This window comes from Ambystoma mexicanum, chromosome 7p (genome assembly GCF_040938575.1).
Source record: "Ambystoma mexicanum isolate Mex_15411 chromosome 7p, UKY_AmexF1_1, whole genome shotgun sequence".
In the NCBI taxonomy this organism is placed as follows: Eukaryota; Metazoa; Chordata; class Amphibia; order Caudata; family Ambystomatidae; genus Ambystoma; species Ambystoma mexicanum.
In genome coordinates, this window is record NC_090939.1 from 634,032,122 (window position 1) to 634,057,164 (window position 25,043).

The 25,043-nt window shown below is 50.6% G+C and overlaps 1 protein-coding gene across 1 annotated transcript in view; it reads right to left on the bottom strand.

Moving 5' to 3' along the window:
• The window catches only part of LOC138526211 (fibrous sheath-interacting protein 2-like), a 1,971,501-nt gene that overhangs the window by 1,250,423 nt on the left and 696,035 nt on the right, over positions 1-25,043 (bottom strand). The gene's annotated exons all lie outside the window — the stretch shown is intronic.

Genomic DNA, 25,043 nt, shown 5'->3' on the forward strand with positions numbered 1-25,043 from the left:
TGAGATGATGCAGGACTTGTTCGGAAGAACGCACCCTGATCAGCCAATCATCCAGGTAGGGGTGGACGTGAGAACTGCCAACTGCGAACCTCAGGTATTTTCTGTGCTTGAGATGGATTGGCACATGAAAATAAGCATCCTGAAGGTCCAATGATACTAACCAATCCTGGAGTTGGAGGGCCTGGAGGATCTGAGAAAGCGTGACCATCTTGAACTTGTCCTTGCTGAGGAACTTGTTCAAGTATCTCAAGTCCAAGATGGGTCTCAGTCCTCCGTCCTTCTTGGGTATCAAAAAATATGGGGAGTACCAACCCTTGCTCCTCTCCGCTACAGGCACTGGTTCTATAGCACCTTTATCTAACTGGGTTAAAATTTCCTGCTCAAGGAGCGGATATGGAAACCTCAAAGAGCTGTTCTCCGGTGGATTGTTCTGAGGTCTTTTGATAAAAGGAAGGCAGTAACCATGGGCTACGGTTTCCAGAGCCAAAGCATCCGAAGTAATGTCTCGCCATTCTTCTAGATGCTGAGGCAGTCAGCCCCCAACTAGTGAACTGTGACTCAAGACCTCAGAGCGGTTTTGCAGCGGCTGATGCAGTGGACGATGGTAAGGAGGCTGCTGCTTGAGCTGGCTTTGCACCGCTACCTTGTCCACCACGAGGAAATCTTCTCTGGTCTCTTTGACTGGCTATTCCTCTCTTCTTTCCAACTGAGGAGTAGTAGCGAAAAGATCTACCCCTCCAATGTTGCCCACTAGGATGAAAAGGCTGAGGTTGCCTAAGAGCTGTGCTTAAAGATTTGGCTGCCGCCTTTGAGGTCTGCAACATCTCAAGGCACTCGTCAGCCTTGTTGCCAAAAAGGTGAGACCTGTCAAAAGGCATGTTGAGAAGTCTAGATTGCACATCAGGTGCAAAACCCGACTTTCTCAACCACGCAAATCTGCGCATAACGGTGCTGGTAGCCATGGATCTGCTGATGCTATCCGCAGAATCTAAACCTAATTGAAGGGACTCGCACATGGCCTCTTTGCCGTCCTTAATAAGAGCTAAGAAACCGTCCCTTTCATCCCCTTCGGGAATGTGCTCTGCCCCATGGAAATATAGAGTATATGAGGGCACAAATGGTGTTGGCAGATTTTAGTGCCATGCTCTCTGCAGAAAATACCTTCCTCGCCCATCCATCTACGTGTTTGTTGTCCCAATCAGGAGGGATGGTGGGGTACGCTGCTTGTTTGGAAGTAGCAGTAGCTGCCTGCACCATCAGACTCTCCGGAGTGGGTTGTTTTGACAGGCAGTCAGGGTCGCTACTGGAAGGGCAGTATTTTTTAGTCAAGTTCTTATCAACTGCCGGATTGAACTCGGGAATCTCCCAATTCCTAGCCACCCTTTTCTGCAATGCCATATGGAAAGGCAAAATAGGATCAGATTGTGGACCCTTGTCCAAAATGTCAGTGAGATCGTCCTACTCATAAGGCAATGGAGGCCTACTCCAGCCCATGTATTCCACCACTTTCATCATGAGCTGCCTGTGGAAAGCATCTGCATGCTCCCCACCCTCTGGCTTTCCAAATTCAAGTTTGGGCGAGGTATCTACCCCACTTGATGTTTGCAAGTTGTCATACAGGTCCTTCATTCTGGACTCTTCAGAAATAAAAATCCCTGGTACATTGAGAGTACCGTACTGTAAACCAAATGTCAAAGTAAGAGATTTAAAGAAATCCTTTTTAGGTAGTGGAGCATATCCTTTATCTGGTTTTGTCATAACTGACTTCGACATCATCAATGGTTTCTTTATTGGCGACGACTTCGTAGGGGCGCTCGGCACTGACAGCACAGCTGGCAAATGTGGCGCGGCTGGCACCGAAGGCTTCGGCGTCGATGTCAACATCGAGGGCTTGGCGGACGTCAAAGGCACCGCCAGCGTTGAAGGTGTCGATGGCATCGATGACCTCAACCTCGACTTTTCCTTGTGTCTCGTTTGATCCTTCGATGTAACATTGGATCGAGTCCTCGAAGGCTCACAATGCGGATCAGGCCTTTTTCCCAGGCTCGAGGGCACGCAGGATTTCGGGCGAGACCTTTCCTTTCTGGCTTCTCACAAGGCTGGGTAGGAGCATGGCTTTTTTGTTTCTCAAAAATTATTACGATTTCAGCCCTGAAAGCTTCCCACTTGGCCCAGAGTGGACTTCTTAGTAGAGCAAGCAACCCTATCGGGGGAAACATACGATGAAGAAGTCGACAAAGGTGACCTACAGTGCCTTCTCTTGGATTTCTTCGAGGATGAAGAAGAGTGGTGTGAGCCACTCCTCGACCTGGATCGCTTGGCCTTCTTCCTCCAAGGAGAGTCACCTCTCGACTCGTCGGTCGAAGGTTTCCCGGATCGGGTAGGAGATTTCTTAGGGTTTTTTCCTACCTTGAGCTTCCCTTTCCGTTCCCTCAAGGCTTTTCCAGTCATGGACTGGCATTTCTAGCAATCGGAGGTGTCGTGGTCTGCTCCGAGGCACCTCAAACATATACAGTGCTAGTCATTGAGTGACATTTTTGACCCGCAATCCCGACACTTCTTGAAATCGGACCTTGGAGTCGTCGGTGTCAATGATGAAAACATTCTCGTTAGAGGTGTTTGTAACAGAGACGTCACAAGATGAGGCGCGCTGACTTTCGCTCAAAGCTATCGCTGTTGCAGAAAAACAGAACTGAGGCCGACGGGCGCTGCCCGTGCTATATATGCCTTCAATGACATCATCCTCAACGGATGCCTTCGAGGGACATCGACTCGATGCCATCGACGCACAGCACTCTCTGCTGAATTGTTTTTCCGAAGCAAAGCAGCTGAAGCAGGAAAACAAGTGTCAAAGATGAGGAATATATGGGAGGACACAATCCATTCGAAGTAGTATTATTGTGTTCTTCATTATTCACTTGTGTGTTGTTCTGTGCCTAACAAATTGTATATTTTTGATATACTACTGTCTAAGATTAATTCTTGTTGTCCCACTGTATGTGCTCATCCAAGACATCAGATCACCCCGACTACTCCTGAGACTTAGTCTTGACTGCTCTCCAAGCTACCTTGAATTGTCCTAGCTAACTTTGCAGAAGTGTTCCCTGTTTCACTTAAAAAGGGTGGCCTCCTGAACATCTGTTGAGTTCAGAAATCTATTCTAACACTCCAACAGGACAGAATCTCCATTAAGAGGAGTGGTTTGGAGTTCGAAGAAAGTGTTGCCTCAGGGAACAATCTAGAGGCCACTTCAGAAATGGGAGATTGTACCCTTGGGCAACGGTTTGCAATGCCCATGCATCTGGAGAAAATAGCGTACCATTCTTGCAGATGCCGGGTCAATCTACTTCTACAGAGTCTTGCGGGTAAAGTGCCCAGAGCAGGGGCGTAGGAGACCCATAAAAACTGGGGGGGGACGGGGACACCTTTGCTTTTTTTATTTATATCTTGTGGTTTCTTTGCCTGAACCTCTGTGGTTACGTGGGGACTTTAAATTGCCCAACATTACATTTCGCCATAACCGTACCCAATTTAAGCTCAATATACGTATTTTGAAGCAACCCTGCACAGCGCCCATATACGTTCCCACAGGGGCCTATAAACGATCCCACAGAAATGCGCAGCACGGAGACCGCTTCCCAGAGCAATCTTATGGCCCATGACCCCTACCCCCCCAAACCCCCTCTTCCACTGGCTGCTCATTGTGTGCAAAGGAACCATTTGTGCTCTTCCGTGGATAAAGGCGTTTGCCCACCCCTGCACGCATGTGGCCATTTGTCCTAAAGAAACGGAAAATGCCTACACGCCCCACCAATTAATGACCCCCCATCCCTATTACGAACTAAAACTCCTTCCTCATATATTCACCTCATGTACTTTGACCACAACACAATGCTCCTTCCTTGCTGGAAACTGAAACCCTCCTTCACTCGAACACTGAAACTTGAGGACACTGGAACCCTTCCAGCACTCCTAACACCTGATTATTAAAGAGGAATTATGTCCATTGTCACAATAGGAGATACCATCCTACAACCCGCAGACCTACCGCCCTTGGCTCACCCATCATGCTCCTTCCATTAATTTCTGTTATTATACTGCACATATAATTGTTAACTGGCAGCCCCCCAGCACGACCATACCCATTCCATTCATTATAGGCCCCCTGTCTCTTGTCCTCAGCAAAATGCAGTGAGCGCCTCACCGTTGAGCGTGAACTACAGCTCCCATAATGCACCTGAAAACATGCCCGAACTTCTTCTCAACGTGCCCCGCATGTAATCCTTTCATTGTAATATGTTGGTTGTTCTATCCGTTAGGTGGCCTGTGGAAAAACCTGATGCTACATTGCATTTGGCTAAAACCACTTTGCGTGTTTTACCGAATCACCTTGTCCTTCAAGCACTTCTTCCGGACTAGGAACGGGGCAGGCCTACACATTACCCGCAACTATTTGAAACTTGCCCAATCATGCTAAACTTCCCCCCCACCACAGCTGTATCACAAGCAAGGGCATGTTCCTCCAAATCCACTTGTTCTATGTGGCAGCCAGCAAGCCTGGGGCCGTTCAGTAGTGGAGTGGCAGTGTTTTGTCAGCCCATCCAGGTTGTTTCTTTCGTTGAAAGGCAGGATCAAAATGTATTAAGTTTCAACAGAAGTAAAAACGAGTTTGTGTTGAGAGGTTCAACAAAGAAAACCTAGCTCCGAAACAAACATAAATGCTCAAAATGCTTTGAAAATGTCATCATTCAAAATCCAGCCTCTAAACGCAAGGCAGGATCGAAATGTATTGAAAGATTCAGTGGGGGGAAAAAACAGCTCCAGAGCAAGACCTAGCGCTCAAAATGCATTCAAAGAGTCATCAGTGAAAAACTAGCCTTTAGACGCATAGGAGGAGAGAGGGACAAACTAGCTCCGAAAAACACATACACGTTCAAAATGCATTGAAAATGTCATCATTCAAAATCCAGCTTGAAAACTACAAAGGAGTATGCACATGTGTTGAATGGATTAACGGATGGTAAATACAAGCTCCAAAACACTCAGATAAGCTTAAAATGCATTGAAGATTTCATCAGTGAAAAAGCCTGTAAACAGCAGTAAATTTTGATCCTGCCTTGTGGGAGAAGAGTTGTTCAATATATCAGGATTCGAAGTAACAAAGCATGGAAAGCCAATACAAAATGGGAATCTACCAGAATTTGCATTTACCAAAATGCGAGGGAAGGGTGTATTTTGAAGCTGTTTTTGTTGGTCTTTGGAATGTTTCAATACGTTTTGTTCCTCACTAGTAGTTTACAGGCTGTATGTTGAATAATGGATTTTTCAGTGCATTCTGACCACTTATGCGTCTGTTGGAGCTCATTTCTTCGTCTCTTGGCCTATCAAGAGGTGGTAATCCTTCCTTCTAGTTTACAGGCTGGATTTGGACTTTTGAATGCATTTTGAGCATTTAGCATGTTTTGTACCTGTTTTTTTCCTTCCGTTTCAATACATTTTAATCCTGCCTTGTGTGTTTCTAACAACAGGATGTGTTAGAAATACATCAAGATTTCCAAAAAGCACTGAAATTAAATGCATAATGTGGCTGTAGAGTTGTTAGAAACCTTCCAGAATTATTTACCAAAACCAACGCGATGACATGAAGGAAGAAGGCAGCGGGAAGAGAGAAGGCAGGTGAGGGGAAGGGAAAGGACACAGTGGCCCTCATTACGACCCTGGCGGAAAGTAACTGACCTGACCGCCATAGCGTAAATAGCGTTTCCGCCATTGCACGACGGAGTAAAGTGCGGCTAATTCTGACCCATCGGGCACGAGCACTACGCCATGGCGGAAGTGCAAAGTCCGCGATGGCGGAAATGTCCCCAAAACGCCCCTCACCGCTGTCGTACGGCGCCCTAGGTGCAATTCCGCCACCCATCATAGCGGTCACCGTAATGAGCGGCAATCGGAAAATACGGTGACCGTAAATATACGGAAACAGAAGTAAAAACATGGTCCCGGAACGGGAAACAGCACGCCGTACACCTATAAAATCAGAATTCCCACACAACCATTAAAAATACTACCCTGAGACACATCCCAACCCGTCATCCACCCTAGTGAAAACAATAAAAATGGGAAAAGTAGCGAAAAAAGCGTGCGACCGCAAGCGGCAGGTCCACTTCTCCCGTGAGGAACTCACCGTGCTCACAGAGACCCTCCAGGAGAATGCTGCCGTCGTCTTCTCGACGCAAATGACCAGGACGGCACTTGCGAACAAGAAGGCCATATGGGCCCTGGTGGCACAGCGGGTAAGTGCAGTGGGGACCGCACCCCCAACCCACAGCAATGCAGAAAGCGATGGGACGACTTGCGGATACGTGTACGGAGCATACTATCCGCCAACCGTAACATTGCCACAGCTACCGGGGGAGGATCGGAATCACCCATCAAGTTGACCCCCTGGGAAGAAATCTGTGCCTCCACCATTGGAATGGAGAGTATAGAGGGAGTCGGAGGGATGGAGAAAGGAGTGCAGACATCCGAAGAATCAGGTAGGTGGGCCAAATAAAACAATGCTAAATCCACAATGTCCAATCATGTGAAGTACCATGTGTCCACATAGTGCAACAGAAACACATGTCCAGTAGAACGTCCACATACATTGGCCTGATAGCGCACTTTAAAAGTCACAATAAATACATAAATAATTAAAAATCCTAAAAACACCCTCTACACGTGCAGCATGCACACCCTAACTGCAGGCTGAAAAACAACTGCATCCTCAATCCACACAAAAATGAAACCACCTCCAAGGCCCTGACCCAAATCACCCTCAGGTACCACCCCAATGCATGTGATACATTGCCATTCCAATTTCCACAGACCCATTAATAACGCTCGCCCTCCTTTACTCCACCACAGGGTCCGATTCAAACGACGAGCTCCAGGACACCCCTACCAGCACACCTGCAAAGAGGGCCAAGACCAACGGCCAAAGACCCTCCACCTCAGCTGCACGGATCAAGACACGGCAGCAGCACAAATCAAGTGGCAGCACACAGGAGGGGACTTCAACAGGCACCCCAGCAGCCAGCATGCCCACAACAGCACCACCACAGGTCCCCCCAATGGATGCCACAGAAGGCACTGCTTCTGGTGGCAGCAGCACCATAGGTGACACTGCATTAATGGCAGCATGCTCCGACACAGAAAACGGTGATGTCGATGTAGGATCCATCCATGACCTGTCTCAATCCCCCTGTTTGTTTCATCCCGTACACCATGAGGATACCACGCAGGGGCACCCACAAGACGACGACTGGCCATCCCCCACAAGCCCTGTGGCAAGGCAACATGAGGTGATCAGCCCCTCTGTGACACCACCGCAAATGGCCATGGCCCAGCAGAGGCAACAGTCCCTCGACCAGGTGATCGTGCAACAGCAGCAACTGGCCACGCTCCTCAAGGACCATGCTGATGAATGTGGGGGTACTAAGGCAGCCATAGAAACATCTACTGAGACACTTAGGGCAGAAATGGAGAGAAGTACAGAGACACTAAGGGCACAAATGGAGAGAAGCACCGAGAGCCTGAAGGTACAAATGGAGAGAAGCACAGAGAGCCTGAGAGTACAAATGGAGAGAAGCACCGAGAGCCTGAGGGGGGAACTGCATGCGACGTCCAAAGACGTATGTGCTGAACTTGCCGCTGTGCGCCGTGTGCTCACTGAGCTCTCACAAACCCTTAGGGACATGCATGGACGTGAGCAGGCAGAGACATCATCCGTTGCAAGTTCCGTCCAGGGCAGCCCCCAACGTAGATCTGGGAGGAACCTGCGCTCCACAGGCAGGGGTGCCCCTGATACCCGGAGAGGGGGCTTGCAATAGCGTCTGCCCACTGACAATGAGCATCTTTGGACACTGGTGTTCGGGGGGGAGGTAGGAGGGTGGAGGGGGTGTGTTGGGCTTACTTGGGTGGCGGGTCGATGGGGTGTGTAACATAATTTCACATATGCTATAAACATTTCACAATCATCCAATGAGATGTGTGGACATTGATCTTTGTGTACGAGGCCTTTATAGGCGTACAGTCCATATTGTGCATGTTCCAGACACACACAGTGACACAAGTCCCGTGTCCATGTATCAGCCACCAGGCGTGAGTGCTAGAAGCATGAATCTATGATAATCTGACGAATTTCACGGCCCTCCTGTACCTCGCGGACTCCTTGAGGTGCTGCCACATCCCTACCCTCATCATGACCATCTTCAGGTGCTTGCAGTTCTGCGTCAGGGGGCATGGGCACATTTCTACGTACGCACATGTTGTGTAGCATGACACATGCCATGACCATCTTTGCAACCTTCTCATGGCGGTACAGGAGTGCCCCGCCAGACCTGCTGAGGCAGCGGAAACGACCCTTCAGTAGGCCGAATGCCTGTTCTATGACTACACGGGTACGTGAGTGGGCATGGTTGTAGTCCTCCTCATGCTGGTTCTGTGGGTTCCGGAGTGGTGTAAGGAGCCATCTCTTCAGTGGATACCCGGCATCACCTGTATGTGGACAATAAAGGATGTTTGTGGAATGACATTGCTACGTATGCATCCCCCCCCCCTTCCTGCCAGGTCATTGCCGCATCACATACCCCACATTATCATGCATGAAATGAGACTCACCGAGTAGCCAGGATCTGTTCCCTGCGTGTCGCTCCATGTAGCGTGGTATTGTAGAGTTCCTCAAGACCATAGAATCATGGGTTGATCCAGGAAATCGGGCACAACAATGTGTAATGATCCTGTTGGAGTCACACACCATTTGTACATTAAGAGAATGATATTGTTTTCGGTTGCGGTACTGGGCCTCCATGGCATGTGGGACAACCAATTCCACATGGGTGCAGTCGATGGCACCAATGCAACCCGGTATGCCTGCCGGCAAGTGCATGGAATCCCACTTTTGTGTTCGTAATTTCCTGCTCCGAGCGTGGTAGAGAAATGTAGTCGTCTGCGTGCTTCAGGAGGGCATCGAGCACTTGCAATAGTGTCCGTGACAACAGTGGCTGTGAAATGCCATGCAACTGTCCGACTGTGTGCTGGTAGGTGCCTGTGGCCAGGAAGTGGAGTACAGACACCACCTTCAGTAGGGGTGGGATGGCGGTTGGGCTATCTATCATGCTGACAAGGTCAGCGTGTGTCATGTCCACAATGGCGGTTATGGTGTCCCGGTCCAAACGGTAGAGGGTGTGGATCTGCTCATCAGTGAGGTTGAACGGATGAGCTCGGAGGCGTGGGATTGCGGGCTGCCTGCGTGGTGGTAGTGGCTGTGCTGGTGGGCCTTGCTGGCCCTGCCTTGCCCTCCTCCTCCTCCTGCGTCTCCTCTGTGCGGCCGGTTGTTGTAGTAGTTGGTGTTCGTCTTCTTCTTGAAGTTGGAGTACTTGCAGTGCTATCAGGTCCCCCAGGGCCAACATCGCTAGTCCTGCCGGTAGCATTTTGGAGTGGGTGTGGTTGTGGGAGGGGGTTGGGTGTGCAATTTATGTGTTTTCAGGCAGTATAGCCTCCACCTGTGGTGATTCATTCCACCTGTGCAAGCTGCAATCCCCTTTGGGGTGCATGTCCCGCACACAACGCTGCAATTTGACGCATGGCATCTTGCTATTACAATCATGTATTTAATCCCGATGGCAGTGAAATATTGGTTCATATGTTCATTCTGCTATGGTCCCATTGTTTCACATACTATCTTTGCAGTCACGAACAAACTTGTGAAGGGTCAGTGGAATGTAGTACTCGATTAACGGTGGACCCTCATGCAGCACTGTACCGAGGTTCACCGACGGGCGGGGCGTCCCATTTGTGAGTGAAGCCAGTTGCCATTTTCACACACTGCCGCACTACATTGATGGATTAGTGATTTCAAGCGGTCACAGATGCGTTTTCGACGTGATGTTGCAAATGAGGAATTCGAAGGACAGCGCTTTCGGTTTTCAGCTAGCGGCGAGGAGACGCCCACAGGTCTGACTGCAGACATAAAGTTCTATTGTTTAATGTCCTTCGGACAGGGGCCATGGCGAGAATGCAATGATTGATATGAATAGTATGGGATGCGCAATAGCGTAGTGGACGATAAGGCCGGACGTTCCCAAATACATGTTACTTCACAACACTGGAATTCCGGGCTGGAGCACAGTGGATTTTGCAGACTGCATTACGCACAGACTCAATGGAAATTTCACATGTTATGTGAGTAAATAATCAGGCGTTTTCATACCGGGATGAGGGAATGATGTATGGATGCATGGACAGATGATTTAATAGAGAGTTTGCCATGTACATGGCTTTTTGGAATCTATCCACTTCCCCTGCGCTATGTGATGCAGGGCTGCCATAGTGGGACCATCGTCTATCTGCCCTTGTTGAACCCTCCCTGTCTCGACGCGCCTTCAAACACTTGTGTCTATGCACGTTACTAATCCCATCTAATGGATTCTGTTTTAACAGACGCATGCACACAAACACTCGTTTGTAATTTCACCTCGATTTATATAGTTATGATTCGCAAGTGATTTTTGGGTGGGAATAATCCTTTTGAGTGGGCTAGCATGCATATGGCTGTAGATTTAGTGTGATCATTGAAGTGAGTAATACAAATGAAGTTCTGATGCCCATACTATTCTTTTTCATTTAATTTGGGTGACAGGTATCTCCTCCCCTTTTGCCGCTGCCATCTGTATGCCACTCCTGCAGATGGCTTTTACTCCCGACACCTGCTGCTTCGTGTTAATCAGTGGAGCACCATTACGATCTTATGGGACAATCGCCAATGGGCCACATGCCCTTACGCTGTACTAGTGGCTAGGAGCAACATATCGACCTTTCAGCTGGACTAGTGCCTACCTAATGGGACGGCCCTGCGGTTCTAGGCGCTTCCATGTTGCCTTTTTGAACGTGAATGTAGCCCCTGTGTACCATGAAGGAACAGGGCGTCACACAAGAAGAAGCTGGTCATTTATTGCGGATGCAGCCCACAATAATGAAATATATTTTGGAGTTCATGAGCTAATAGCTGTATGGGCTTGGTGATTTTGTTGTGCATTAAATTTCTATTCTGATATTAACCGTGTAGCGTTCTTCTTTGCAAGTAATGTAGCATATTCCTATTTGTGGGGCGATGTATTGTGAGAAGATCTGCATTGGGTTCCGGCTTCTGAGTATAGTTGCGTGGTACTGTACTGGGCGCGTTTGCCTACGAAGCCCAGTGAGGTCAGGGATAGGGGCTGCCATTATGACTGTTTTAATGATGTCATGCTCAGGGGCGGGGGATTAGCTTTTGTGTAACAGATGCCGGTCAGCCAGGTGGATTGGTGGAATGATGTGATTATCAGAATATGGCTGGTCACAGGTGCCTGTGTTTGCGTGCGTTTCTTGGAGGGAGACTGAGGTCATGTCCATTGGAATAGCTTCTGTATTCGTGCCATCTGTGCCCTGCAGCTCCCATTGGCCCCTCTTGAGATGAGCCTGGCTGCTCAGTCACTCTGCCAACTTGTGTGGTACATGCTTATGCTGATGGTTGGTTTGTTTACTGGCAGGAGTACAGGGCTGGTGCAGTCTCACTCAGGATACTGCTTTGAATGTTGCCTTACACTGGTGTCAAGCGATGGGGGGCCTGTTTTTGTTTGTCTCATATTTCAGTTCATGTTGCTGTACTTGAACCTTCACATGCCTGTGCTGCATCAGTACGGCAATGGTGCCATGGCAAATATGGATGGCCACTCACAAGGCACTTGGAGCCCCTACATTCATTTGTTCGTTGGCATGCATGGGTGACTTGTACAATTCACTGGTTGCATTGTGTGACTTCATTGCACCTACGAGGAGTTGTGCAATGTGGCCAGGGAGTGGTGTACAGGCACTCAGTAGGGCCTTTTACGGTTGGTTCGCGATGCCGTACTTCTCACCATGGCGGAATGGTACTTTCCGCCATGCTTGATGGCGTTAGGTAAATGTCCGCTAGGGTCAGAATTCGTGTACCGTTGCGCCATGGTGGTAATTACGGTTTCGCGTGGCGCGCGTGCGCGTACTTGGTGCAGTTAGCGTTGGCGTTCACTACGGTGTCGCTAATGGCATCGTACTTTACGGTGACGGGTCATAATCGCACCGAGCGCTATTCGATGGCGGTATTGCATTTCCGCCATCGTTTTTCGATTTCCGCCAGGGTCGTAATGAGGGCCAGTATCACTAGCGTCCAAACCAGAGAGCAGGGAAGCGAGTGGTTGGAACACGAGGGGGTTCAGTGAGCAGGGACAGTCAGAAAGGAAGAATACAGCTGTGCAGCTGGTAGTTTCAGGGGGTGATTTGTTCACTCTTCCAGCCACGGGCCTCGGCGTCGCAGAAGGAGGCAGGGAGCAGTCTAATAGACTCTCACCTCAGGCTCACACACTCGAAGCCTAGCAGCACGCGTCAATGCAGCTGCCTGCTGCTATTGTCGGCTTCTGGAAGGTGAGGAGGAGGAGACTGACAGGCTGCGCAGCAGTGCACTGCGCACTACAGGCAGGGTTGGGCTGGCCCATGCCGTATTCCCCGGGGGTGGTTTTCTTTTGGAATGTGTGGAGGAGGGAGATTTCTATACTGACTGACCTAGGGTGAGCTTCAATCTTCTCTCCTTCAAAGCCTTATTTGTCATCAACCGACAGGAGTCACACTCGATAACGCCATGGGCCTTGCCAAGGCACCAGAGACAAGTTCTGTGTGGAGTCATAGTCCGCACATCTCATGAAGTCTGTTTTAGGTGTAGACATTGGATAGAATCACAAAAGAAATCACAAAAGTACCAGGTGCATTGAAGAAAATATTCTCTGAGTCAAACCGTTCCGAGAGCATGCTGTGCTTGCGGACAAACGGAACTGAGGTAATAAGACGTGGTGCGTGCTATTTATACCATCATTGATGTCACGTCCAGATACGAGAATGGAAACCGTTAAGGGACATCGACACGGATGCTGCACCTCACCCCTGCTGTCAAAATATTTTTGCAGAGAACTGCAAAGCAGGATACAAATATCGAATCCGTGAGAGGACATAATCCATTAGAATAAAATATTATTGATAAAAATGGCAAGTATTGCCTGTCTAAATACAACCAACTCAGATACATTGGAAGAAATATTTGAGAAAGTTCTCTGCCTCTGCATTTTCTCCAAGATGAGCAGCGGCTCATCTCCACACTGCAGGCGAATCATATTCATTTTTATGTGGAGTGTTATGGGTATACCATAACAAAAATACCTGCAAGTTATGAGATGGAAGTACTTACCCACTTCTAAAGCCAGGCAATGGATCACACCATGGAGAATGGAAGCGCATATTTTACCATATTTTTTACACTTAGTGGTAGGAGGAAGCATAGTGTTTTACCGGAAGGGATGAGTTGTTTGAAACCTTCCCAAATTGAACGCAACAAGCGTGTCGTTCTGTCAGTTACCTAGACTGGAATTTAGGTGGGGTACTTGCACAGGGACTCTTGTTGTATGACACCGCTTTTTCTTGGCCCTTACTTAAGTGTTCTCACCCGTGTTCGGTTTCCTCCACAGCAAGACTTCTTTCTGCCTCTCACCATTTGGCAAATTTACCTGCACTTTTCAGGATCTCCTTGTTGATTTGTCCACTTGCTGATTTTTGAGCATCTCTGATGTGGCATGCATCCGCTGTCCCTCCCCCACTGATGGTAGGTGAAGCCAGTTACTATTTTTGCTTGTACTGACCCTGTGTCATAGTGTGTAATTGTTTTAAAGTGCTCCAGGGGTGCTATCTTCTCTTGGTATGATATGATATGATATGATACGATATGGCATTTATAACGTGCCTATACACAAGTGTTTCAAGGCACGACGAGGCACAGGAGGAGGAACAAAGGGAGGACAGACAACGATCCTACTAGGCCAGCTGTCATTCAGATCGCGCAAGTGCATGGGATGGGGAAGGGGGAAAGTACGAGGGGAGGGGACAGTGCAGTACATGGCATAGAATAATAACAATAGGTAAGGTAACGGCCAGCAGGTGGCAAGTGCAAAGGTAAGTGCAGACATCAGGTGTCAAGTGCTGGTAGTGGGACTGTAAGGATACAGAAACAGTGCCCAAGTGCGGGGGTTGCCAGGCAGGCAGTGCAGGTTTGTGTGACTGGTGGGGGAGGGACCTAGGCCCGAGAACAGAGGATGGCCAGGTAACCAGTGCAGATTCAGTTTCAGCCAGGAGGTCAGCAGGGGAGAGGAGGAGAAAAGGCAGAAGCAAAGAGAAAGGTTTTTAGGTGCTTGCGGAACCGGAAATGGTTCTCCTCAAGTTTCAGGGAGGCAGCGAGGCTGTTCCAGAGGGAGGCCCCAGCCGAAGAAAGAGATCTACCACCAACTCGTTGCTTGTAGAAGCGACTGACCCTAAGGGAGTTGGAGGCGGAAGAGCGAAGATCTCGAGAGGAAAGATATTTAGGAAGAGAGAGTTGAAGGTATTAAGGCCCCAGAAGGCCTTGTGGACAATGCAGAGGGTTTTTAACTTGATCCTCGCAGCCACTGGGAGCCAGTGCAGAGATTTCAGTTGTGGAGGGATACGATTCCTGGGCTTGAGGTCAAGGACAAGTCTAACTGTTACGCCCACCTGGTATCCACGAGGGTGCCACAAGATACTGGATGGAGGTCTAAGCGCTATCCCGGACCCCTCTCTGCTTGGTTATGTGCCAGACGTTGGGTAGCGCCTATAACAGGAGAATGGAGGGTTAAGATACTGGTTCTGTGATGGGTGGACTCCCACCTCCCTCTGGTCCAAATCCCCTCATATGGGGTTATTGCTCACCTTAGGTTTTTGTGCGTTGAACTCTCCATCCTACGTCTCTGTGCAGCGGCGCGTGGTTGGTGAGGGTGTTCCGTGGACCTAGTTGCTTCACTGGTCCACGGAACACCGTGTGCCCTTATGTCGAGGTCCAGACCGGCTGTGACTCCGAGTCTGCTTGCTGTCTTCCAGGTGAGTTATAAATTCTTTTCCGTCTTTATTCTGTCTCTTTCTTTCCCTCTGTTATCTCTGTCTTCTTGGCGTCTTGCTCCACTACGCTGTTCCCTAACAATGTCTCTTTTTGTTTTCACAGGGATGGTTGCAATCTCGGAGTTGCCGCACCGATGACGAAAACCACACTGAGTTATTGGTGCGCGGAGCGCTGCGCTGTTTATTAGTGTTAATTGCTAACTTGTGTTCTCTTCCCTTCTTTGTACAGGTTGCGGTGATGTTCCGGAGTGATGAGCGGTCGAAGCGCTGCTTGCCCAGGTAAGTGCTTTGTTAATGCTGACCTTGTTCCTTCTCCCTTGCAGGTTGCGGTGAAACCCGGAGATGGGCAAGGTAAGAGAAGCACAGGGTGCTACCAGGACTCGCTGCTTGCCCAGGTAAGAATTGTTATTAATGCTGTCCTTGTTTCTTTACCTTTGCAGGTTGCGGCGAACTCCGGAGATGGGTGGGGTAAGCGAAGCGCAGGATGGATTCAAGACCAGTTACTTCACAGGTAAGTGTTCTTGCTCGCTAATGCTGTTCTTGTTCTTCCAGGTTATTAATGGAATCCAGATCTAGGGCTTCAGGATCGGACCGTCGGAGAAGCAGATGGGCAGGCGCTGTACACGTTACGCTGCAGGAGTGCAGAATAACGCAAAGCGTGTTCTGCTGTTTGGGTGTGGTTTAAATAGCCCAGGTAAAGTAGTTCCAGGCCAAGTAGTTCCAGGCCCAGCCACACCCAAAACACTTGACCGCATGGCTTGGTTCTAAAGAACTGAGCTGTGTAATAGGCCTCCATGTTGAATAAAGGTCCAAAACTTGTATTGCTTTATTCCTGATAATGAGCCTGGCGCCAAAGGCGACAGGACTGACTCCATGTATGTTTCTGATGGAGTTTTAAGGCCCTTGGGGCAGGTGTGAAGGGCTTCAGCCCCACTGCTGCCAGGGGGCTGTTATAACTGAGGGGGTCAGGGGCATGGATTGTGAAGCTCGCAGTCCTATTCTGGATGAGTTGCAGAGGGCAGAGAGTATGTTCTGGATGAGTTGCAGAGGGCAGAGAGTAGAGGCAGGCAGATTTAGAAAGAGGTTGTTGCAGTAGTATAGCCTAGAGAGAACCAGAGCTCTGGAGACAGTGAGCTTCTGGGGGAAGGAGAGGAAAGGTAGAATACCTCTGAGGAGGTGGAGCTGGTAGTGTGACTTCTTAGAGACGTCTGAGATGTGGTCCATTCCTCTTTCTCCTCGATTCCCGCTGTGGGGAAGGTTGTACACCAATTTGTTAAGATGGATTTCTAAACTCTGACCTGGTGGGCAGAAGTTTAGGAGGCCACCCTCGGTTTAGTGAAACAGGGGAACCTGTACAGGGCAGACCAATCTAGGTAGCTTGGGAGGCAATCAAGACTAAGTCTCAGGAGGGGTGAGAGTGATCGGAAGCCCACAATGAGCATACACAGTAACAAACTACTAATTACTCTTCGACAAGTGCATATGAAAAATATCTATACATTTATTGTCAGCCGGACCAATAGACACAAGTAAACTTTAGTTATCGCAAAACAATTATCACACCAAATGTGGATACTAAATAACATATATAAATTACATTTCCTAATGCGACACAACAGTAAAACACATCCACAACCTGTAAAGAGATGGTTGAGTTAACACACTAGGAGCATTAGGCAATTCTTCGGAGTAGTTACCTTACTTTCGAGTCCAGCCCTAAGAAGAGGGGATCCTTGTGCTCAACAGTACGGTTGTGGGTACAAACGCACAATTGCGCCGAGGGCATAGAAAGCGGGTCTTCTTGGGGGGGCTGTAGCAAGTCAGGAAGGGGCTTGAGGCGATAAAAAATTGGTTCCAACTATTCGAGTAGGATCTGTCCTTGGTGGCAGACCAGTTTTCAAAAGGTGAGAATAGCTAGGAAGCACAGGCTAACCCAGCCAAGATCAAATACCTTTTAAGGGATATTTGTGCGTAAAAGGGATCGGTTGTGCCAGGGGGCCACCTGTAAGTGATGCAAGTACTCACCGACCCTCGGCAGAGTTGGGACCAAACTTTGCAAGTTCAGTCGAGGTCACTAGTAGGTTCGAGTCCTGCAGTTTTGCAGCGCTCCGTATCTCAGCGGCTGCAGGATAGAACGATCGTCCGTGTCAGGACAGTTGTCTTTTCTCAGCTTCCATAGGAGGTATGAAGAAAATTCCAGTGCAGCAAGCTTCAGGGCACAGGAAAGCAGAACAGCAAGGCACCTGCAGCGGGCGTCACCAACAGGTAGTGACGTGGGAATCACAGATGCAGGCAGCGTTACACACTCTCCTATTCCAGGACCCAGAGGAGCTAGGCCTGCGATATTTAGCGGGCGAGGGCATGGGACCACAAGCAAGCGATGTCCCAAGTCTCAGGCTTCCACTCGAGACGGCAGCGATTCTGCGGGATACCCTCAGATAGAGCTGGATAGTTCACTGGATGGTCCAGGAACACTTACAAAGGGCTCGTTTGGTGGGTAAGCAGGGGGCGCTGAGAGTAGTTGTTCCCACTAGTACAAAGGGGCAAAACGCATTGGCAGGCCTTTTTGATCAATGAAGAAAACAAGGGTCTGACGGGACAGCAGAGGGTGAAAGGCGCCAAACCTTCCAAAGCATCTCCGGCGGTGCCACAAGTCCGTTTCTTCATGGCAGAATACTTGACTCCTTCTTTAGTTCGGAGAGAACTCAGGTGATCGACCTGGAATGGATCCAGAGCCCCTTCTCTTATCCAAGATTAGCTTTGCGCCAAAATCGAGGACTTTCAATCGAAGATCTGCTCTCATGCAGGCATCCAAGCTATGATCCTGCTATGGTCCATGGTGGTCCCAGTCATTCAGGCTCTCCAGACATCCTGGCACCAGCAGTGTGGATTGGGACCAGACAGTCCCAACCCGCTTCCTGGGCATGATCACACTTGGCAGGCAGAAGCCAGCAAAAGAGACCGGTTTTCGCGTGAGGGTCCACGGCCAAAAAAGGACAACCAAGGTTACTCGACCTGGGTGAAGGCATGGGACAAAATGGCTACTGGACAGAACAAAAGACTTTGTGGCTCGGCCATTTTAGGACCTGGCCACAGTCTTGAACCAAATGCGGTAAATGTGATATGATTCTGTAAAAAGAAGTAAAACCCTTATCAAAAGTAACTGCTACCACCAGTTCGTCCCAGGCACATTCATACAATCACCAAAAAAATCCATTGAGGGTGTCTAGGGCCATAAAACAAAGGGGACCCCAGCGCACTGGAAAGTACATTGTGCACTGTTAAAAAGTTACCAAGAAATTACAACATAGTCAAAGACTAAGGGAAACATAGTTTCCCAGTATGGACAGTCAGAAGGATGTGTCAGTTTCCCCATAACAAGTGGGCAAAAAGCCCAGGGGAGCACAGCTGAAGGCTGTTATCCACTGGCAAAAAGTCAGCATGGAATAGCCAAAAAAACACAAAAAGTTTGGGGGGTTCACAAATGCGGGGGAAATTACACATGAATGAAATCTTTCCTAAGAGTCGAGGTAGGGAATAATGTGTACCTTCTGTCTGTGCAGATAGGGTACCACCATCGTCACAACCTTTGCGAATACTCCTGGGCCAAATTGAGGTTGAATAGGAGCCCTGCGAATAAACACTTATTGTTTCCCACTAAAAAACAAAGGTACTGCCGATGTTTGGGGTGGTTAGTGAAGTGGAAGTAAGTGCCCTGTCGATCAAAAGACACAAGCCAGTTCTGGTGTTCAAAGACCTGTAGGATCTGAGCCAAGGGAACCATCTTGAATAGGTCATTTCTGAGGAGAATTGTTGAGGAAAGAGTCTTAGGTCTAATAGCGGTCTGAGACATCCATCCTTCTTTGGGATCAGGAAGTAATGGGAATGCCAGCCTTTCCTGATTTCTTTGGCTGGAACAAGCTCCATCATTCCCTTCAGCAGAAGCTTAGTTACTTCTTCCAAGAGGAGCAGCTCTGGAGGAGGCAATGCGAACATGGTGGAGACAGGTTGGATGGTTTTTGCAAGAAAGGCAGGCGATATTCTTGATCTGCCAACTGCAATACCCATGTTCTTGTAGTAATCTGATAGCATTATACTCTAAAGAGCCAAATCCTGCCCCTACAGGAGACTTGTGGTGCAGAGGAGAGAACAAATTAGAGAGGTTTTTGGTGTTTGTGGTCCTGATGGTACTGAAGAAGAAGCTTTTTATTTGTCAATGCCGCTGCCTCTAGAGGGTCTAAAGAACCCTTTTTTTCTATAGGGGTTGCTGATGTAGCATAGGAGTAGGTACTAAATCTTCCCCCTCCACAAGCAGTAGTGGGAGTTGAAAGAGTAAGGCCCAACGACTTAGCAGCTTGATGGGATTCTTTACATTACTGCAGGCTTTCACCTGCTTTATCCAAAATAATTCACTACCATCAAACATCATATCAAGTAGTTGCGTCTGTAGCTCCTGTGTAAAATTAGCAGCGCTCATCCAGGAATGTCTATGAATGACCACATCACGCCCATATTCCTTTCAACACAGTCGGCAGTGTTTAGCCTCAACCCTGGTGTTTTCCTGCCCGTGTCCTTTCCACCTTAAAGTAAATGTATGAACGGACCATGGATTTTTGGGGGAAGATAAGCCACTACGGATTCTGCTGCCTCCCAGAGTGAATGCGTATATCTCTCTAAAGTGCAAGTCGTTTTTACTGAGCTTAAAGGTGGACTTCCTGACAAAAAGATCTTACAATCCCAAGCACTAAGGGTTTTAGGCTTCCTGTCAGGTGGAACCCACAGAGAAGCCGTAGCTTTGGAGCTGGTGGTTGCTGCTTGAATAACTAGGCTGTCAGCAGATGTTTGAAGCATAGGCATGCCCAAGGAGTGGCCTGGGGTGGCATGTGCTACTCCTAGAATCTGATTGTCCACCCCATTATCCTAAACTATGTTAGTAATAAAAGTAGATAAGGGTAGTGGAGACAAATAGTAAATTAATGCTATTCAGGCGTGTGTGTGTGTGCGTGCGTGCGTGTGTGCGCTCATACTTCATGCCGCCCTTGCATAAGCCAGTGGACCACTAGGGCCACCCCAGTCAAAAGAGTCTGGATATGCCATTGGTGTGAAGAGCTACAATTTGAGGGTGACTTGGTCCAGCCCTGCGTTTTTGTGCAACATCCTTGGCCACAACAGCAGCAGACACTGGTTTGCTCCATAACATGTTTAAGTGCATCTACTAAAGCTTCACTGAAAGGTAGAACTAGTGTCTGTGTCAGTTTAGGCTTTAGAATGCTCTGTGTTTTATCTTCACCCAAAGAAGACACCAAGGGGGTAATTCATAGAATTCAGCGCACAAGTGGCGCACGCGGCTGGCGCACAGTGTGCGCGTGCGAATCCCTGCGCCAGCCGCGTGCGCCAAAACCCATTTCCGCGCACAGCGTATTCATGGATTCCAGCCACCAAAACCAGCCGTGGCGCATAGTGGCGCAGCGACCTTGCAGCAGCGCCAGTTACGCCCCCAAGAACGCCTTCCGCGCAGGGAAAAGCCATCAAAATCCCCAATCCAGCGCAAAGGGCTGCGCTAACCCTGTACCAGCACGGCAAGCGGGCTACGTGTATTCCAGGGGTTCACGTGAAGTCACTCACGCGATCGGGCCTGGGGGAGCGTGCTACGTGTATTTCAGGGGTTCGCGTGAACTTTTTCACGCGATCGGGCCTGGGGGAGCGGGCAAAGTGTATTTCAGGGGTTCGCGTGAACTTATTCACGCGATCGGGCCTGGGGGAGCGGGCTACGTGTATTTCAGGGGTTCGCGTGAACTTTTTCACGCGATCGGGCCTGGGGGAGCGTGCTACGTGTATTTCAGGGGTTCGCGTGAACTTTTTCACGCGATCGGGCCTGGGGGAGCGTGCTACGTGTATTTCAGGGGTTCGCGTGAAGTTCCACACGCGAATAGCCTGGGCGCGTGTATTTCAGGGGTGCGCGTGAAGTTCCACACGCGAATAGCCTGGGCGCGTGTATTTCAGGGGTGCGCGTGAAGTTCCACACGCGAATAGCCTGGGCGCGTGTATTTCAGGGTGCGCGAGAAATTCTACACGCGATTGGCCTGGGTACGTGGATTTCAGGGGTGCGCGAGAAATTCTACACGCGATTGGGCCTGTGCGAGTGGGGCAGTGTATTACGTGGGTGTGCGGGAAGTTGAAGAGGTGAATTGCCAGTGTGGGTCCTCCCAGGTCTCCCCTCTACCCCCTCCACGACCTCTGCAGGCAGCCCACACCACAGGGGACTACCCTGCACCCCTGGTCATGTCCTGCAGGCAGCCCATCCACCATGGGCATGCCCCCCAGCCAAGCCACATGTCCCCTTGCACCCCCACCCCCCAGCAGGCCCCCACTCATGTCCCCTTGCACCCCCACCCCCCAGCAGGCCCCCACTCATGTCCCCCTGCACCCCCACCCCCCAGCACTGTGGGGCACCTGCCAGCAGGCCCCCAACCATGTCCCCTTGCACCCCCACCCCCCAGCACTGTGGGGCACCTGCCAGCAGGCCCCCAACCATGTCCCCTTGCACCCCCACCCCCCAGCACTGTGGGGCACCTGCCAGCAGGCCCCCAACCATGTCCCCTTGCACCCCCACCCCCCAGCACTGTGGGGCACCTGCCAGCAGGCTCCCACCCAGGTCTCCCACCACCCCCACCCCCCAGCACTGTGGGGCACCTGCCAGCAGGCCCCCAACCATGTCCCCTTGCACCCCCACCCCCCAGCACTGTGGGGCACCTGCCAGCAGGCCCCCAACCATGTCCCCTTGCACCCCCACCCCCCAGCACTGTGGGGCACCTGCCAGCAGGCCCCCAACCATGTCCCCTTGCACCCCCACCCCCCAGCAGGCCCCCACTCATGTCCCCCTGCCCCCAGGTCCTGACGAAACGCAATCATGGCAGTAATGGGCAGCATACCCAGCACAAACACCCAGCCAAGGATTGCATCCACCCACATAGTAGATGCAATTACATGATACAACCCCAATGGCAAGTATGTAAATGAACACATGTCCGTCACACACACATACACAATGGGTGCAAGTGAATGTCAAAACCCATATCATGACATGCATGAAACCAATGAGAAAATACCACAAATGTAAGTAATAAATATATGTATTAAAGATGAAAATGAAGTAATGAAAAAAAACACACAACAATGGGGATGACAAAACAAATGGTCCATGTCCGAGAACTAATAGAAAAAATCAAAAAACAAAGGAATCCAAAAACTAATGTAGTCCAAAGCAAAATAATGGGGGGAAAAAATAAGGAAAAACCATTGCCTCATGGTGAACAGAAATATAAATCCAACAAATGTTTTCCAAACATCAAACTATGTACAAGAAGATCCCAGGGTCCATGAGCCCAACACCATAAATAAAACCTACTACTACTAACTAATGAAAAAAATATATACAGAAAAGTGGCCATTGTCCGAGCGGTCCAAAAAAAACTTAAAAAATAAAGGAAACCTAACACTAACTAACTAAAGAACTATATACAATGGCAGCGGGCAAGTCCTGCGGCTCACTCTGTGATGTTGCCGGCCAGGGCATCATCGAACTCCATGTCGATGTCCCGGAGGCGGGACTCTGTCCTGGCCCCGAGGTCTCGCAGGGACAACCCCGTGTCCAGCTCAAACTCCCTGCGAGCTTCCTCGAGGCACTCAGCCCGCCTCAACGCCCGACGCATGGAGAACTCCGCCCTGACCATGGTGAGCCGCTCCTCTTCCGCCCGCTGCCGCTCCGCACCTATCCGCTGGACCAACTGCTCCCACACGGAAGACACTGCCATCCCAGGGTTCTCCTGCCCTCCGGCCGATGCCTGCCCCTCTGATCTTGATGGCCCCGAGCCATGATGCCTCCCACGTCGAGCCTGCTGCTGCCTCCGACGCCACTGCCTCTGCCAGCACGACGGCATCCAGGCTGATGGAATCCACCGATGCCGTCGTGCACGTGCCCTGCCAGATGATGCCGGCACATCCTCCATCTGCAGGGGGAAAGTTGCTGGTGTGTCCACCCCTGCTGGACCTTCGACTCCCGACTGTGGCAGGGATGGGGTCCCCACCGAGCTGGCTGCGTTGGTCGGGGCAGGTCCACAGGGGGCCCTGGTGGCATCTGGGCCGGAAGACGGCATGGAGCACGACTGGCGCATAGCCCCCACAGAGGAGGAGAGGGTCGCCAGAAGGCCACACACATGTAGGAAACCCCCGACCATGGCGGCTCCCAAATGGTTCACGTACGCACGGTGCTCTTCGTGATGATGTGCATGCTCCTCCCGGGAAGCATGCACCTCATCACGAATGCCAGCCGTGCGCAACGCGACACCAATCAGGACCCTCTCCACACGGCCAGGGGTCCCCTCGTCCGCAGGTAGAGGAGTGTCAGATGACATGGACATCTCCCCTACCTGCGGACGGGCCTGGGATGGGGCATCCCTGCTGGTGCATGGTGGTGCACTCACAGTGTCAGGGACAGTGACATGCACAGGCACCTCCACGGCGACCTGTGCTGCCTCCTGCCCCTGGCCCTGGACTGCACCACTTGCACCAGCGGGGATGCCCCACCAGGCCCCATGTGTGGCTCAGTAGCGGCCTCCTCCCCCTCTGTGGAAACCACCAACCTGGATGTCTCCACGCCGTCTTCCGCCGGTGCAAGCCCCTGTGGGGGCTCACCCACCCCTTCCGCTGCAGCCGTGGCGGCATCCCCGCCGCTCTGCTCCACAGCGCCTTCTCCGCCCTCTTCTTCACTTGCCACTGTGTAGAGGGAGACATAGAACACAAGCATCAGGGTACTGTACAATGGTCCCCTAGACAGGAAGCAACAGCAGATGAGTGGCACTGTCATACATCACTTCCATCATGTCCCTCCACAACACATGGGTCAGTGCAGGCAAAACACATACAGTAACAGGCATGGCGCATGCCATGGACATTGGCATACATGACCAAGGGACTCATGATTCATACAATGTTGGTTTTAAACTCACATGCATCATGGGTCTTGCCATCATATGCACACACCTCACCGTAGTTCCATCCATCTGGCCTCGTACACCACAGACGCAGTGGATACAAGGATGACTAGGCTGCATCAGTGAATCTGAACATTGTCACAGACATGTGTCATGCATCAATGGCATTTACAAGTCACAGACACGCAGGTCAGACACACACACATGGACACCATACGTGTACATGGGACCAGCACCCATCCCTCACCCCCACCCATGTCCAGGAACAGAGACTGCCATGCTTCCATGTGTCCATTCCGCACAGAGCCCCCCATGTTGCAATAGAACACATCACTGTACTCACATGCCTGACCATGATGTCCCTGCACACACACATACGTACATGGCCTATGTCACACATACAGGCAGGTATCAGACAACCAGCACACTGCAACATGCCCTGTCTCACACAGCAATGCTTGGCCACTTACCGGCCAACTCCAGATGGGTCTGCCTCCGAAGGATCTGGGCGTGGAGCGCTGGGTCTATGCGTTCCAGGACCCTCATCTGGATGTCACTCAGGCGTGCCCGGCCCCCCTCCGCGAGGCGCCGGGCCTTATTGAGGGTCCTGGACCTCAAGTCCTCCCAGCGCTTCTTGATGTGCTTGATGTCGCGGGTTGCCACCCCCTCCGCGTTGATGGCAACCACTACATCGTCCCAGATCCTCTCCCGTCCTTCCTTGTTGGCGCGTGGTCTTCCGAAGAGGGCATCATAATGCCCCAGGACATGCTCCACCAGGACACCAACTTCCTTCTCACTGAAGCTGGTGGCCCTCTGCCTCTCTGGCTGGGGGTTGCCACTGGTCTCAGATGGTGCTTGCCCCGACATGGCGACCCCCGAGGCAGGCGTGGGTGGGCAACTGGGTCCTGGGGCTGGGCTGTGGAGCGATGGTATCCCAGTCGGGAGTCTACTGTTCCAGCAGGGGTGGACACAGCAACTGGACCCCTGCAGATGGCTGATGTGCAGGCACCAAATGGCAGGGCACGGTGGCAGCAGGCAGGCAGG